Raw genomic sequence first — 14,270 nt, 5'->3', positions numbered from 1 at the left:
ACACCTCAGTTATTAAATAACTCCAAATATCCATCCGTTTGTTGCCTGCTGCTCTTCATCTTTATCTCCTCCTGTATAATAGACATTCATTTGAGGAGGGAAATCAATAAGGTATTAAGGCTTTTACGTAGATTAACATCGTCTATGTGCATCATGGTGGGAGTGATTGCATGCCAACTGAAGCAGTGTATCCAGTACATGTCTGATTTTCTACCACTACTATGTACAGTATGCACTCGTGTACAAAGCTACATTGACTGTACAAATTGCTGAAGTGCAAGAGTGTATATTCTCCCCTAGATGGCGACACATTTGCAGTCCAACCCCGATCAGTGTGTGACCTTGGTGAACAGCTGCTAATTTCTCACAGTGCAGGGGATGGAAACAGACTGGGGTCTCTGAATATATGTTGTTCTTCAATTGTGTGAATTTGATCTGTAAATAAAACCAAATCAGGGCAGTTGTGGTCCAAGCTGTATCACCTAAATGGCCTTGTAGATGTACATTTACACATATGGATCAGATGTGTTATCAGATGTTTATCCTTTACTTGATTACTGCTTCTGTTGTTGTTTGTTTGTTTTTAATCCCTGATCAAAAAGATTAATAATATATATATATTTCTTATTCACAGAGACAGGGTGTGGACCATGGCCAAGCATTGTTGTGCTTCGTTTGAAGAACCACCAGCACCAGACTGAAGCCATAAGGGAAATGTCTGACCAAGATGGATGTCAAGATGGACTGCATAGTCTAGGAAAGGAAAACGCTAATGCCATTCCTCCTTAGTGATGGTAAGACTTGACATTTTTATAAGATTAAATTTAGATTTCCCCATATGAACTAACTACATCATAAACACTTCCCGACACATTCAATTAGTATTCAATTCAGAGCATTTTACTCAGAAATACAATTTAATAAAATCACAGTCAACATTTAAAGGTATTTTCCCACAACTGCCTTGCAGCTGAGCTGATAACTGATAGTAAATAACAGCTAATTGGACTGATCCATATCAGACCCATTGTTAACATGCTGTGTTTTTCTGCAGGGGAGCCATCTGCATTTTGCTGCAAGAAGCCACCTGCTCAGGTAAGACTTTTTTGACCTTTTTACCCAGACTTTGACCTGCCTGGCAGTGACAAACAGGTTGTTTATGACTTCCCTGTTTAGTCATGTTGGGATGTCTGTCGTTCCTGTTTTGTCTGTCCAGTGGATATGTTTGCCTGAGCTTCTTTCGTAACAATGAAATGTTTGACTAACTCAAATGTACTGAAGTATACAGCAAATGAGTACAATATGTTCACGTGCAATCCCCGATGCTGTGTAGTTCCACCTCTGGTTTTAAAGACATTTCTCAATCTCAGCTTTCCTTACGGTTTCACCAAAGAAAATATATGGGGGATTTTGTCTCCTTTTCCCCTGAAAGGATATAAATCCACTTCAATTGCAACCTTAGGAAAGGAAATTCCAATGATTTTGACTGTATTAGGTTATTGTTTTTACCCGTTCCATCTGTAATACAGGCTGGTAGTTTTGAGGAAGGTGTGTTTTATTTGGGTGTATAGAGGCTGGTTTGAACCAGAGTTTTATTACTGACAGCCAAACCAAAAGCTTTTCTTCTATTCTCTGTTTGTTCTGGCCTACTGTTTGCTTGCTCAAACATTATATGCCATGATGAACCAGTTTGATTTGTTATATTTTTTCTATTTGTGATATGATGGGTGGTCTGCTGCCACTCTGCTTTCGTGCAACCTGTTGTTTTAGTATCATTCCCTCCTATCAAGGCTCTGCCGATTAAATTCATGACTTGTTGACTTGTTTTAAATGTTTAAAGTGCAACTCTTTTTTAGAGTCTTTGTCTGTTTCCATAGTGCCATTTTCACCACAGCTACTAAATTGAGTGGGACTGGAGCCAGACACAAGCACACGCACTTCAATTGAGCTGTACACATTCAACACCCTTACTAAGGCGTATGCACACCTAACCTAACACCGGCTCTGTTTCATTTTCACGCACACGGGTCCTCAACCACTCGCTGACACACATCTCAAACACCCCCACACCTTTCTCACTCACTGTTTTGATCTCCCTCTAAGGGACAAAGACACACACACACACACACAGTCTCTCATGCCGCCGTCTCCCAGGACCCCGCCGAGCCTCACACACCTGGGGTTTTCCATCACTTAGCCTGCTCAGCTTTATTACATACATTTACAGCTGGCCATGAATCAGATCCATTACACACAGAAATGCACATAATACACACAATCCTGCTTAAGACCAAGTAGACACCGTCCATTACGCCTGTAGACGGATACACACACACACACATATAACATAAAAAGCAGCAGGCTGTCTGCAAGCTTGTCTGTAAGAAAGGATGTTACTGAGCAGACAGAAGGATGGAGAGAGGCGGGGTTGTTGGAAAAAGAATAAGATGAGCTGTGAAAGTAGGATTTCTCTTTTCACTCTCTTACATTACTGTTACATTGCAGTCTTCACTTCTGTTTCAAATCTCTGCAACCTTTTGTCCAATACTATTTATGGATGAAACTGTGGTGTCCCAAACAGCTCGTGGTCATTTGTTTAGTGGATGGCGTACATTATCCGTTACACTGACTGTCATGTTGAATGACATGTTCTGGTAAAACTATAACTGTGAGCGTTGGCATCAATCAGCACGACAGCGCCGTCAATCAGCTGGCTCAATCTGTCTCCGAGACACACAGGTGTGCACGCTCTCACCATTTAGACACATGTGCCACAAGGCTCGTACTGTACCCTGCTGGATATGTATGTAAGATATACGTTGCTTATTATGTACCTTTAAAATGTGAGTCAGATTAACAGCCTTTTTGTGTGTGGCATTCCCTCTAGTATTGTATGTTACGATTCCAGAAAATCAACTTTAATGCTGATAATAAATCTAAAGCCAATGGTGATGTCACCGTACTTGACTTGCGGAGCTTGGCAGCACCCTTTACACCGGGGGTTTTGATGTTGGCTGGTTGTAAGTGAAATAATTCCATATGCTGCACCTGGGACCAGTTTTGTCAGACGGTTTATTTGGACAGGGATCTAGTTTAAGACGTGGTAGATGAGTGACATATGTTAGGCTGCACAACTTTGCTTGGCAGAGCAGTAGGAGTCCATAGACTACAGTGAGTTTACTGTAATGCAGATGTTGATACAGGGAGTACGCCACAGATTTAGTTTTAAAAACCATCATGTACGAAAAATACACGAGTTAATGGTGAACACTCCAGTTAATGAAGCTTTGAAATATGAGTCATACTTAACTGGCCTCAGAAATGCCAACACCACAGGTGACATTAGATGTCACCCACTGTCCAGTTTGCATTACGCCCACTTTCATGCGAGCAGGTGACAGTTTGTGAGTGCCAGGCGTGTAGGACAGGACATTAGGATTTGGCATCTGTTTTTCCCATCTGCTTTGTCTACATCCTCCTCCTCCTCCTCCTCCTACTTTTCTTTCTTCTAAATGCTCCAATCCATGTGCCATCCACATGTGCCCAACACCCTGTGGAGGCAGCATAGAAAAGGGATTTATGCTTTCAGAACATTGAGGGATGTTTTTAGCTGTTAAAAGAATATTCCTCTCATTTATCAATTTAATGTTAACTTCAATCTGTCACAGCAGTAACAAGGATGTGTGGATATTATCATAACAGTAATTCTCATCTTCGTTGTCTCAGTCGCTCTCTATCTGCCGCTGTTTCCTAGATATTTCTACAAAGTGTGAAATTGTCTCAGACCGTGAGAATGAGGGGGCATGAGATAAAAAAGAAAGACAAATGCTTTTGGTTCAAACGGGAACAGATTTGAAGGAGGATGTAGAGAGGAGCGATTCAGGAAGAGAGGTGGTGAGAGCTGACTCAGGATGCCCGGGGGGGAGGACGGCAGGAAGCAGTGGGTGAGGAGGAGGAGGACAGGACAGGAAAGAGAAGAGAAGGAGGGGGAGGGACTCCTCTTCATCGTCCTCCTCCTCCTTTTTCTGTCATCATCAGCGGTGTCATCGAGGGGAGGTGTGGCGGAGGGAGGGAAGGAAGAGAGGTGGAGCTGACATCATCCACCTCCTAGAGGTCTGTGAGGGCGTATTACCACATTCTCCATATAAAGCTTTTAACAGTCCCATTTATGCCATCAAATGGTTTATAATGCTTTTAAACAACAGCTGGCAGAGGGAGAAAAAAAAATCATTCAAGAAATGCTGAGTCCATGTAAAAGAAAATGAATGAGGGACGAGAAAGGCAAGGGATGGAAGAACAGATAGAGCTCAATGGAAGAGGTGTGCAGGAAGAGAGTTCCTCTGCATATCTGGTTACATAACTTTCCTGTAAAAGAGGGCATTGGGTTTGTGTGTGTGCGTGCTTGTGAGCGTTCTTTGTCGGCTCTGTGTGTGTGTTATTGTGTGTGTAGAGGTGACAGAGTTTGCAAAAAGGGAAGATGCCCAACATGCCTCCTGTCCTCCGCTGTGCTTGTTGTTGTTGGCCTTGCGTTACCTAACCGTCACAGGCCTCTGTTGGTATGCTGTGTATTTGCGTGTATGTGTTTTGTAGGCGTTGCGTGTGCGTGTTGGCACATCCACCAGTGTGTGCGCGTAACTGTGTGTTTAAATAGTGCAGCCATGTATATACTTGGACGTCTATTACTATGAAGTGATTCAGTGTTGACGTGTGCACCTGTGTCTTGAGGCCCCTCGGTGGTTTTGGAGGCAGTTAGGAGAGGTCAGATGGTGCAAGATTAGCGCGAGGTTGTGGTTGTTCAAGTGGAGGGAATGAGGTGTGTGTGTGTGTGTGGGGTAGAGGGTAGGCAGTGATGTGTACAACAACCATCACATCCAAACAAACCAAACCTATAAATGGAGAGAGCTGCGATATATAAAGTAATACAGTAAGTAATACTGTTGCACCATAGTACAGTCAGTGTTCTGTACTGTAGAAATACATATTGATTGTACCATATCTCCACACTGGGGAAGTAGTGTTGCACAAAGCCTGAAGTCATAAGGGCTCTGATGTACAAAGCCCAACAGTCCGTCATCTGACGCTTTTGGCTAATGCGTGACGGAACATCACCTGACCTTTTCTTGTGTGTGTGTCCTCAGTTGCCTCTAGTAGGTCTTTATTAGTATGTTGTTCTGTCTGTCTGGACTTTCAACATTTATTTCCAGGCAGGTTTTCCTCCACTGTAAGTGTATCACCACCTTCAATTTACACGTTGTGTTGTGGGAAGAAAATGTAGGTGCAGTCGTTGTTGCTGCTCTGAATAAGAAGAGCTAACACAAGACGTGAACACTATCTGCCTAACAAAAGAGATTTGGCTAAAACGCTTACACAGGCTTTGGTAGACAGTGGATGTGCATTTCCCAAACTAAATCCCTTTCTTGAACAAATCCACTGCCAACCCCCCCCCCCCCCCCCCCCCTTCAAAGTGGAAACAAAAAAAATGTGTGCAGCTTTAGGCTGTCTTGTGTTGTGCTCTCTCACCCTCGGACCCTCCCTTCCCAACATCGCTCCCCTTCTCTCTACCCCAGCTCCTGTTCTGGCTTTCTGACTCTCAGGTTTCTCTCCCCACCCCCCAGCCCTCGACACCCCCGTGGCCCCCCTTTGACCCCCTGTTACCCCCCCATCCACCCTCCCTCTCCCCAGGGCAAGCCCACAGCTCCCAGCCCCTTTGTGCCTTGCTCCCACCCATCCCTCCTCCTCCACCTCTGCCTCCCCCTGCCTTTGTGTGTGAGAGGCCAGCAAAGGGAGAGAGAGGAGAAGGGAGGCTGCAGAGGAGGAGAGAGTGAGAGACAGGAGCTAGAAGAGAGGGATCCTATAGATCAGATGTGAAACTAGAGCTTGAAGCCTTTTATTTTTACACGCTCTTACTTGACTTGTGGATTTGAGCATCGAGTGAAGGCTGTGCATTCACCTTGCTGAAGTGTTGTCAAGGTCCTTTCAACCCTAGAACAGTAATATAAAGGAACAGTGATGTACCATAGAGAGGATTTCTGTCACAAGTTTTGCTTTTTCTTACTAGTTCCAGTCATTTGAATTGACATACCTTTGATTGGCTTTACAATGATGTATATTGGGTAACACTTCATTTTACAGGTCTGCAAATTTCAAGGTAATTAAGTGATAACTAGCATAAGTAACCTATTTGAAATTTCTTTGGAATTACTGCCAAATAACCTCAATATTTACCTCAAAATGTGAGGTAAATGTGTCTAAACTTGGGACTTGACTCTGGACTTTTATTATTAATATTTTATACCGTATATGGTATTATGAATCAACCAACTTGAAATCCTAAAATCATCCCAACATTGTGTTTCCATTTTTCTCTGGTGATGTAATCCTTTGCATCATCAGCCTCATTGACAGCAACTACAGGAACTAAAGTGGTGTGTAAACCTTAGTTAGAAAATAGTTAAATTCTACTTTAGCCACAGTTCAGCTTTTCATAGTTAACGTGACTTGTTCTGGCATCTGGAGCATCTGTGTGGAATTTATAATGCTCTCTAATTGTAATATTAAACACATACAATACACAAATACATAACTATAAAAACAGGATGTCAGTGATGACTACACAAAACTACATACTGTAGAATAGGGCTGCGCCCCGTTTTAGTCGATTGGTCGACTAATCGGTCATTTTGGTTTTAGACGTTTTTTTAATGCTTTTTTCATGTTATATGACTTATTTCCAAGAAACCTATGCACACATCTCTGGTAAACACATGATTTAAAGTGGTGTTTTGTGTGATTCTTTGTAATGAAACTCAGTTTCACAGATCTGTACATTAAATCAACTATCAATTAGTCGACTAATCAGTTGTTTTGGTCTTAGTTGACTGAGATTTCTGTTGTCGATTAGTCATTTTTTATGCTTTTTTCATGCTGAATGACTTGTGAGCACATCTCTGGTAAACACATGATTTAAAGTGGTGATTTTGTGTGATTCTTTGTAGAGAAACTTCACAGATCTGTCGATTAGATTGTATTACAGTAGTTGACTAAGAGTTTCTTCGGTCGAGGACAGCCCTACTTTAGATGCTTTATGATCATTTTGAAGCAAGCATGTATGATTCACATTTGCAGATGGTGTGTACATAGCACTGACATATCCTGTTTAACTTTAAACACATGCATTCACGTGGTATTTTACACACATACATAGACGTGCACAAAACGGTTCGTAGTATGCCCTGTAGTTAAAGGAATATCCAGTTTATTCATGTGTATATAGTCTGTACAAGGAGGACAAATAGGGGGCGATATAGAGCAGAACAGATACAGTATAGTTGGGTATATGATTTGACTGTGTTAAAATAACAAACCACCATTTCAAAAGGCATTGTGGGAAAAGGAGAAGGTTAATTCTGCTGGAGCAACTGCCGTTAATATGATCTTCAATCCTTCTGTAGACTTGCTTCATTTTTTAGAATTTGTTTTGCAGGGCTATAAAACAAAATCATGAGATCATGAGACCTAGAAGTCAGACCTCAGATATCCCTTGTTCCAATTTCAGAGAGCTGTATCTAAAATGCTGTGTCACCCATACCAACATATACAGAACCGATGAACACAACTTCTCTCTTTAGCGCAGGTCATTGAGTTCAGACAGTGGAACTAGGCCAGTATGTGTCTAAGAGGGCATTAAAGTTAGTGTATCTATAGTTAAACAAACCAGGAGGCCAGACACTGACGACATCAGACTCATTCACTTACTGACCTACCTAGATGTCTCACAGAGCTAACAGCAGATAAACAACACACACACAAATACTGTATACATTACAGACAGTGTGACCTGTACGCACATGGGGGACGTGTTTGTATGCGAGTTCGAGTGTAACAGAGCGAGACAGAGATAGATGCTGGTGTGTGAATGCACAGATGAATGCGTTAATAAGCTTGTCTCAGTATGTGTACATGCATTTACCGTCCAAAGGCTCACAACATGCATTTTTAAAAACCCAGGAAACAGAAAGGTAGGTCAGGCTGGGTGCATTTGCGTGCGTATGCTTATCTGAGTGTATGTTATGTGTGGAATCCACTCGCAGGGAGTGCATGCTCAGTAGGAGCGTATATTCCTGGAAAGCCAGCTGCCACTCCTGTTATCACAGTTAACTCGATTAGAGGAGCTTCTGCCGCCGAGACCGCTGCTCTGAGAGCTGCAACATGCACACGCACACCCATTGGCACACACATTGGAGGACCCGTCTCGATTTAATTGAATCAGCCAAAATAAAGTACATCGAATTTCCAACTAATGCTGCGTTGTAACCATCACACTTAAAGCGTGTGCCAATAAAGCTGCATCAGTTACATGTATATATTATACCGATAATATAAAAGCAGGAAAGCTCCATGTAGCAATATTCAAGTGAATAAAGTTTAAAAATACACCATGAAAAATAGGAATGCACCAATACTGGATCAGATATCGGGCCGATACTGACTCAAATAGCTGGATCGGGTATCGGTGACAATGGGGCCAATCTATTAAATTCAATTCTATATTTATATACTTTACACATTAGATACTAGAATTTTAATTCCTGTTCATTTTGAAGATTTTTTTACCAAGTTGCTGGTGTAAGATTTATTATTTTTAATAATAAATAACAATTCACTACATTTATATCTATGTATTTATTTGTTACATTGTATTACAAAGTTAGGAAAGCAATATTGAAGACACAGCGAGGCATACAGCTTATTAATCAAACACTGGTATCAGATCGGTACTCGGTATCGGCCGACACCCAACGCCCAGGTATCGTTATCGGGACTGAAAAAGTCAGATCGGTGCATCCCCAAATGAAAAATGCAAGTTCGGTCTTTAGGAATGTCTGGCGTGTTGGTTTTTAAATTCATGGCACCCAATGTGGCCTCCGATGTGGCATCCTAATATGTACTTTTACAAAACCGTTAATAGAAAAACAGCACTTTGCTACTGTTGTACCAATTAACCGCAGCAAAGTAGAAATGTCGGTTCGGCAGCCAGCCTTTCATGTGAGGTGCTGACCTTTCCCAGTGATCATGCTAATCATTGATCACTTAGATAAACACAGGCTACCATAAGAGCCCATTATTGTCCCCCCCCCCAAAGCCTTCCTATGGACGGCGGTTATAATTAGGCCCCGGGGTAATTGGTTGGCTAATTGCTGTTGGTGGGATACATACATCGCCTATCGTCAAACCCAAGGGGGAAGCTCTGCTATTACTTTTAATTACCTGCTGTTAAGTTTGACAATTGACCCCGAGTGCTGTTTTTGGAGCTGATGGTTGTGTTTCGTCTTGTGGGAGGGGAACGGGATGCTGGATATCAACCTCCAGTTCGGTCAGCGCCACAATGGCCCAGATGGGTCGCTTCTGTACTTATAAACACACACACACTCACACACACCGTGGGGTGAACAGACATGCTGGCTTTTTAGGCAGCAGACCCATTCATCATGTTTCTGTCTGTAGAGGAGCTGCTATTCATCGTCTCTCCTCTTGCTTATTCTTCAGGAAGCCGGTCCGTCTCATACCTCTCTCTACCTCTCTCACTACTTCTCTCTTTGTCTTTCTACCCCCCCACCCTCTACCTCTCTCCTCTTGTCTTTATATCTTTGATACTCTCCCTCCCTCTCTCACACCCTTTATACATCTCGACTCACTGAGAGAACAAAGAGGACATAGCTAGTTACCTTGTCTGTGTCTGTCTGCCTGCGTGCCCGTTTGAAATGTATGAAGTACGACGTTAAGGACTCATCCCGCAAATCTAGTTTCTCCAGTGAGACAGAAATCAGTTGAACAGTTATTAGTGTTTTATGGATTATAGAGGGCTAAGAATAGACACCTGCTTTGTAGCCGCTGTAGCCCTTCAGGTGATATCAGCTCCTATAATGACAGCTCATACTCATAAGAACGGGGACATACAGCAGAAGTACAAGAAAGATTACATATACTTACACACAAAAAGACTACCAGTTGTACTGAATGTGTATTAAGTATGCAACTTCTGATCACTTGAGCTCGAGTTGCAGTTGTTGAAATTCAGGGATTTATACATTTTACATGTGTCTTTGTAGCCATACTGTTTAGAATAGTAATCGGAACAACTTTCAGCTTTGAACTTTTAGCTCCAGGTTTCTGTATCCAACAATGTAAAGCACAGAAAAGGTAGATACACCTGTCACATAACCTTGTTGTGAAGTAACCTTGTGCATGCTCTGTCCACGAATGCTGCTGATTTAATTTTCTCTGCCAGGTGTAAGCCTGTGGGGAAGACTGTGTTCGGTCATGCGTGCATGTGTGTCTGTCCGTCCGCAGCTAATCTCACATATTACTGGACCCAGCAGACGGATATTTTCTGTGCTCATTTATGTCTGTTTGCTCCAGGACCTCTCGTTATAGCAATACGACAACGTTTCCTGTCCATGACAGAGTTAGAATGCAGCTTTAGCCGTGATCTGCTTTTCCTGTCAATGTGTGAAACCCAAAGTGTTTCCATACTTTACTGTAAGTGTAGTGTTTAGGGTGCAGGTCGTATCCACACGGACCCTCCGCCGTTTCCTTCTTTCTCGTTACGGCTTGCTGTGGTTTGTTTTGGTTGACGGATACAGAACAGATATGACGTCACGTTAATCAGACTACAACAATAAAAGCGGTAACTTCCTTCTGCATTGACTCAAATGAAGCGAATACATGAAGCGATTTTTTGATCCCCTAGTGACCAGGTGCTCAGGAGTCCATCTGCCAGAACAACTTTTACAGAAAAACTACTCGAGGTCCTTTTCAAACATAACACCAACATAATAATTGCCAGAGCATTCAGAGCAACGTGTGAAAGGAACTTCAGATTGGTTCTTCCTCTCCCAATCTTGAGAGTGAATGTGAGGAAGAAATACGAGGATAGTTTACTTCAATGTGAGACTGACAGATGTAGAAACGCAGTGTGTGACCGTGTATACCGTGTTTCTTCTGCTCATTATGAGTGTCAGCGGGTACTCATCAAAGCTTTTCCTCGGTTGTCTGTGTGTAGGATGAACTCTTATTCCAGCTCTCCAGTGTTCTTCACTGTTTGTAACACTTACAATTACACGTTCACAGGTGTGGAGAGACGCAGCAGAGTTAGCTGAGTTAGCTCGTCTGCCATGTGAGTTTTGTTTATGTCTCCGCTGCTTCCGGAGTAATTGCTTTGGCTTGAGCTCATCAGGGGTCGGTCAACTATGTACTGTATATACAGTATGGTATGTGCATATGTGTGATGTGTGTGTACACTACACAGGCCACATCCCAGGGCCAAGAGCAGGGTTGTGTTGCCATGGTGAAAATGAAATCCAAAATGCAGAGTTGCAAGGAAACCACTGATTGGCTGTGGAGCCATGCATGGGATTGTGATGCATGCTGTCAGCCGGCCAATGGGACGCAAGCTGAGCCAGGGCTGTTGCTAAGGGGAGTAGCTTGGATCAGAGTCAGCTGGGTTTTCTCTCTCTCTCTCCCTCTCTCTCTGCATCTCCCAGTCAGTTTCTGGCTTGCTCGTCCGTTCTCTCCCGCTGCTCGCTCTGCCTTTGCCCTCATTGACTCCTTCTCCCCCTCCTTCCCGTCTCCCCATTGCTCTCCCCCTGCATTTTTTTTTTTGCACTTCTACACGTGCGAAAGGGGAAAGAGCACATGTTGAAAAATTCACTGAATATTTCATGCAGCTTGTTGTGTGAGGCTGGGGCCATATCCAAAGAAGCTCCTGCACACTAAGTGTGTTTGCCTGCATGCACGGAAGTTTGCATGTTTGTTTATTTGAATGTGTGTGTGTTCGTGCATGGGCCTGGGCTTTTGTTTATGTGGGACTGCCGTTGCCCTTTGTGAGTTTTTGATCATGTTTCTTTGTGCTCTCATGTGCACTCATGCTATCTTTTTACCTCTCAGTGTTTGTATCTTTCTGGTATATTAGGAGTGTGAAGGGGTTAGTGTGTTTTTGTGTGTGTTTATTGTTTGTTGGGTTCATGTCGGGGAGCTCTCCAGGGACTTGGGGCCCTCTAGCTGAAGTGGGGTGTGTTTGAACGCGAGCCAGGTAGCATTGGGTACGCGCCTGGCGTCACGTAGGACTGAACCCCCTCCTCCGTCACCCTCTCCCCTCCACCCTCTCAGTACCACATACCCACCCCATACTTCACACCATACATCTCTACCCTGCTGAACTCAATGACACCTCCATTACAAGTTAAGTTATGTCGTAAACAAATAGTCTGCTGGAGCAGCAATTAGTAAGAAGATGTAGTCAATTATACCATTTTATAAGATAAAATAATCACATATAATAAGAATAAATACAGAACAATAAACAGAAAAATCCCTATTTGTTAATAGTAAATCCTTAGCTTCCATATAAAGTGTAGCTTCCCGCATGTGTCTTGGATATAAAGTACCGGATTGGTAGTCTCAAGCACTCTGATGACATGTCAATGGCATGTTACAACATAATGCATGGCTCTATGGTGCTTTAGTGGTTGCCATGCCAACTCTTGTACAACCAAGGTGTAAGTTAATGGTTTTGTAGATTTCTCAGGGTTTTATTTGAGCTTTTCATGCAACCTGGACAACGGTTTGACTGATACATACACAGTACATACGTTAATGGTGTATTAAAGCCATTACTATAATGGGGTTTTGTAGTTTTTCTTATTGCTAATGATTACACGAATCAAGGGTTTAAGGATAAAAGAGTGACGTATATTGTTAATATTCTAAAGCTCAGACAATTTTGCAATATTTTGAATATGACTTACCTTGTTGACGCACTGAAATGAGTCGTTCTGCTGTTTAATTTCCCCACCTATTGAACATAAAACCAAATTACAGCAGCCTGGGTCGTTTCTGTCTGACTTTATTAACGTCACTTTGTTTGCCTCCAGTGCCATTATGTGTGTTAATGACACTCACTGCACATAGGAGTAGGCTGAGTTATTGCGTGTGCACCCACTCATGAGAATGTGGGTTAGCATCAGTCACATAGAGTCATCATCAATTATGTATTTATGACAGAGTTGCTGGATGAGTTGTCAACTGTCCGACTTTGTTTACGCCGCATTTTGATTTGTGCATATTGGTCTCCGGGCGGTGCGAGCGGAGTTTAATATCTCGATCGAGCTTCATGAATAAGGAGATATTTGTTGTACTGAGTCATACTCCGGGATAGTCAATGATCAAACTTTGCCAAGAGGCAGCAGCAACGCAAAGAATGACCTTATTGTTCGTTTTTGGAAAGGCAGGAATATTTTACGTCACCACACGAGCGGACAGAAGCAGAAACAAAGCATCCGCTCTCTCTACACATTTTTCTGTCTCTCCCCCTCCTGTTTCCTTCCTCCTCTCATTTCCTCCTTCCACACTTCCTGTTTCCTGCTTCTCATCCTCTCTTTGTTCAGCTTTCTCTCTCACGGGTACATTTTTTCTCTCCTTCCGCTGTCATTTCTTACCTTTTTTTCTATTCTACTCTGTGTATGTGTGTGTGTGTGTAATGGATCTATTGTGCCGATGGCTGCCAGGGGAATCACTGAAGTGAGGCTTCCTACTTATGAATCAAACTCCGCTAATAGAGCATGGCTGCCTTTGAGATGACATAACACACACACACACACACACACCATGGCCGTCCCATAGCCCCCAATCATTCATTCATAATAATCCTCACAATCAGTTATTCAGAATGAGAGATGGAGGGAGAAGAGGGATTGAAAATTTGGGAGGGGGGAAGGAGAGGGTGGCACTCACTCACTTCATGTGAAAACAAAGCAATTACAGGCATTATCAGTCGTGTTAGTGGTGTGTGTGTGTGTGTGTGTGTGTGTGTGTGTGTGTGTGTGTGTGTGTGTGTGTAAAGATGAGATCAAAAGCAGGAGCCCCAGCTGGCTCGTAGCTCTCCCACTGGTTTCATTTGGGTTATCACCATGGTCCTTTTATTGATACTGTGTGTGTGTGTGTGTGTGTGTGTGTGTGTTAGGGCTGGGACGATTCAACTACCTCCAGATTTGATACTATCACGATGCTTGGGTGCAGATTCGATATGTATTGCAATTTTTAAGTATTGCGATTCTACAAGAATTGCGATTCGATATTATAATTTATTGTGATTTTTGTTGTTGTTGAATCACACACTTCTAGGGACCAAGTTTGTCACTAGCTCTCCGGTCTCTTTATCAATCCATGGTCAGCTCCATCGAGGCTGTTTCAGTGCATTTAACACAAATGTC

At 42.8% G+C, this 14,270-nt stretch overlaps 1 protein-coding gene across 1 annotated transcript in view; it reads left to right on the top strand.

Annotated features, from left to right (window-relative positions):
* Window positions 1-658: 658 nt before the first annotated feature.
* kdm6ba (lysine (K)-specific demethylase 6B, a) overlaps window positions 659-14,270 on the top strand; it is a 100,692-nt gene continuing 87,080 nt past the window's right edge. Inside the window, exons 1-2 of the mRNA XM_074624513.1 lie at window positions 659-794; window positions 1,055-1,095. The gene's annotated coding sequence lies outside the window, so the exon portion shown is untranslated. The remainder of the gene's footprint in view (window positions 795-1,054; window positions 1,096-14,270) is intronic.

This window comes from Sebastes fasciatus, chromosome 22 (genome assembly GCF_043250625.1).
Source record: "Sebastes fasciatus isolate fSebFas1 chromosome 22, fSebFas1.pri, whole genome shotgun sequence".
Classification (NCBI taxonomy): Eukaryota; Metazoa; Chordata; class Actinopteri; order Perciformes; family Sebastidae; genus Sebastes; species Sebastes fasciatus.
The sequence above is the reverse complement of the archived record's forward strand: the minus strand, read 5'-3'. Positions and strand labels throughout refer to the sequence as shown.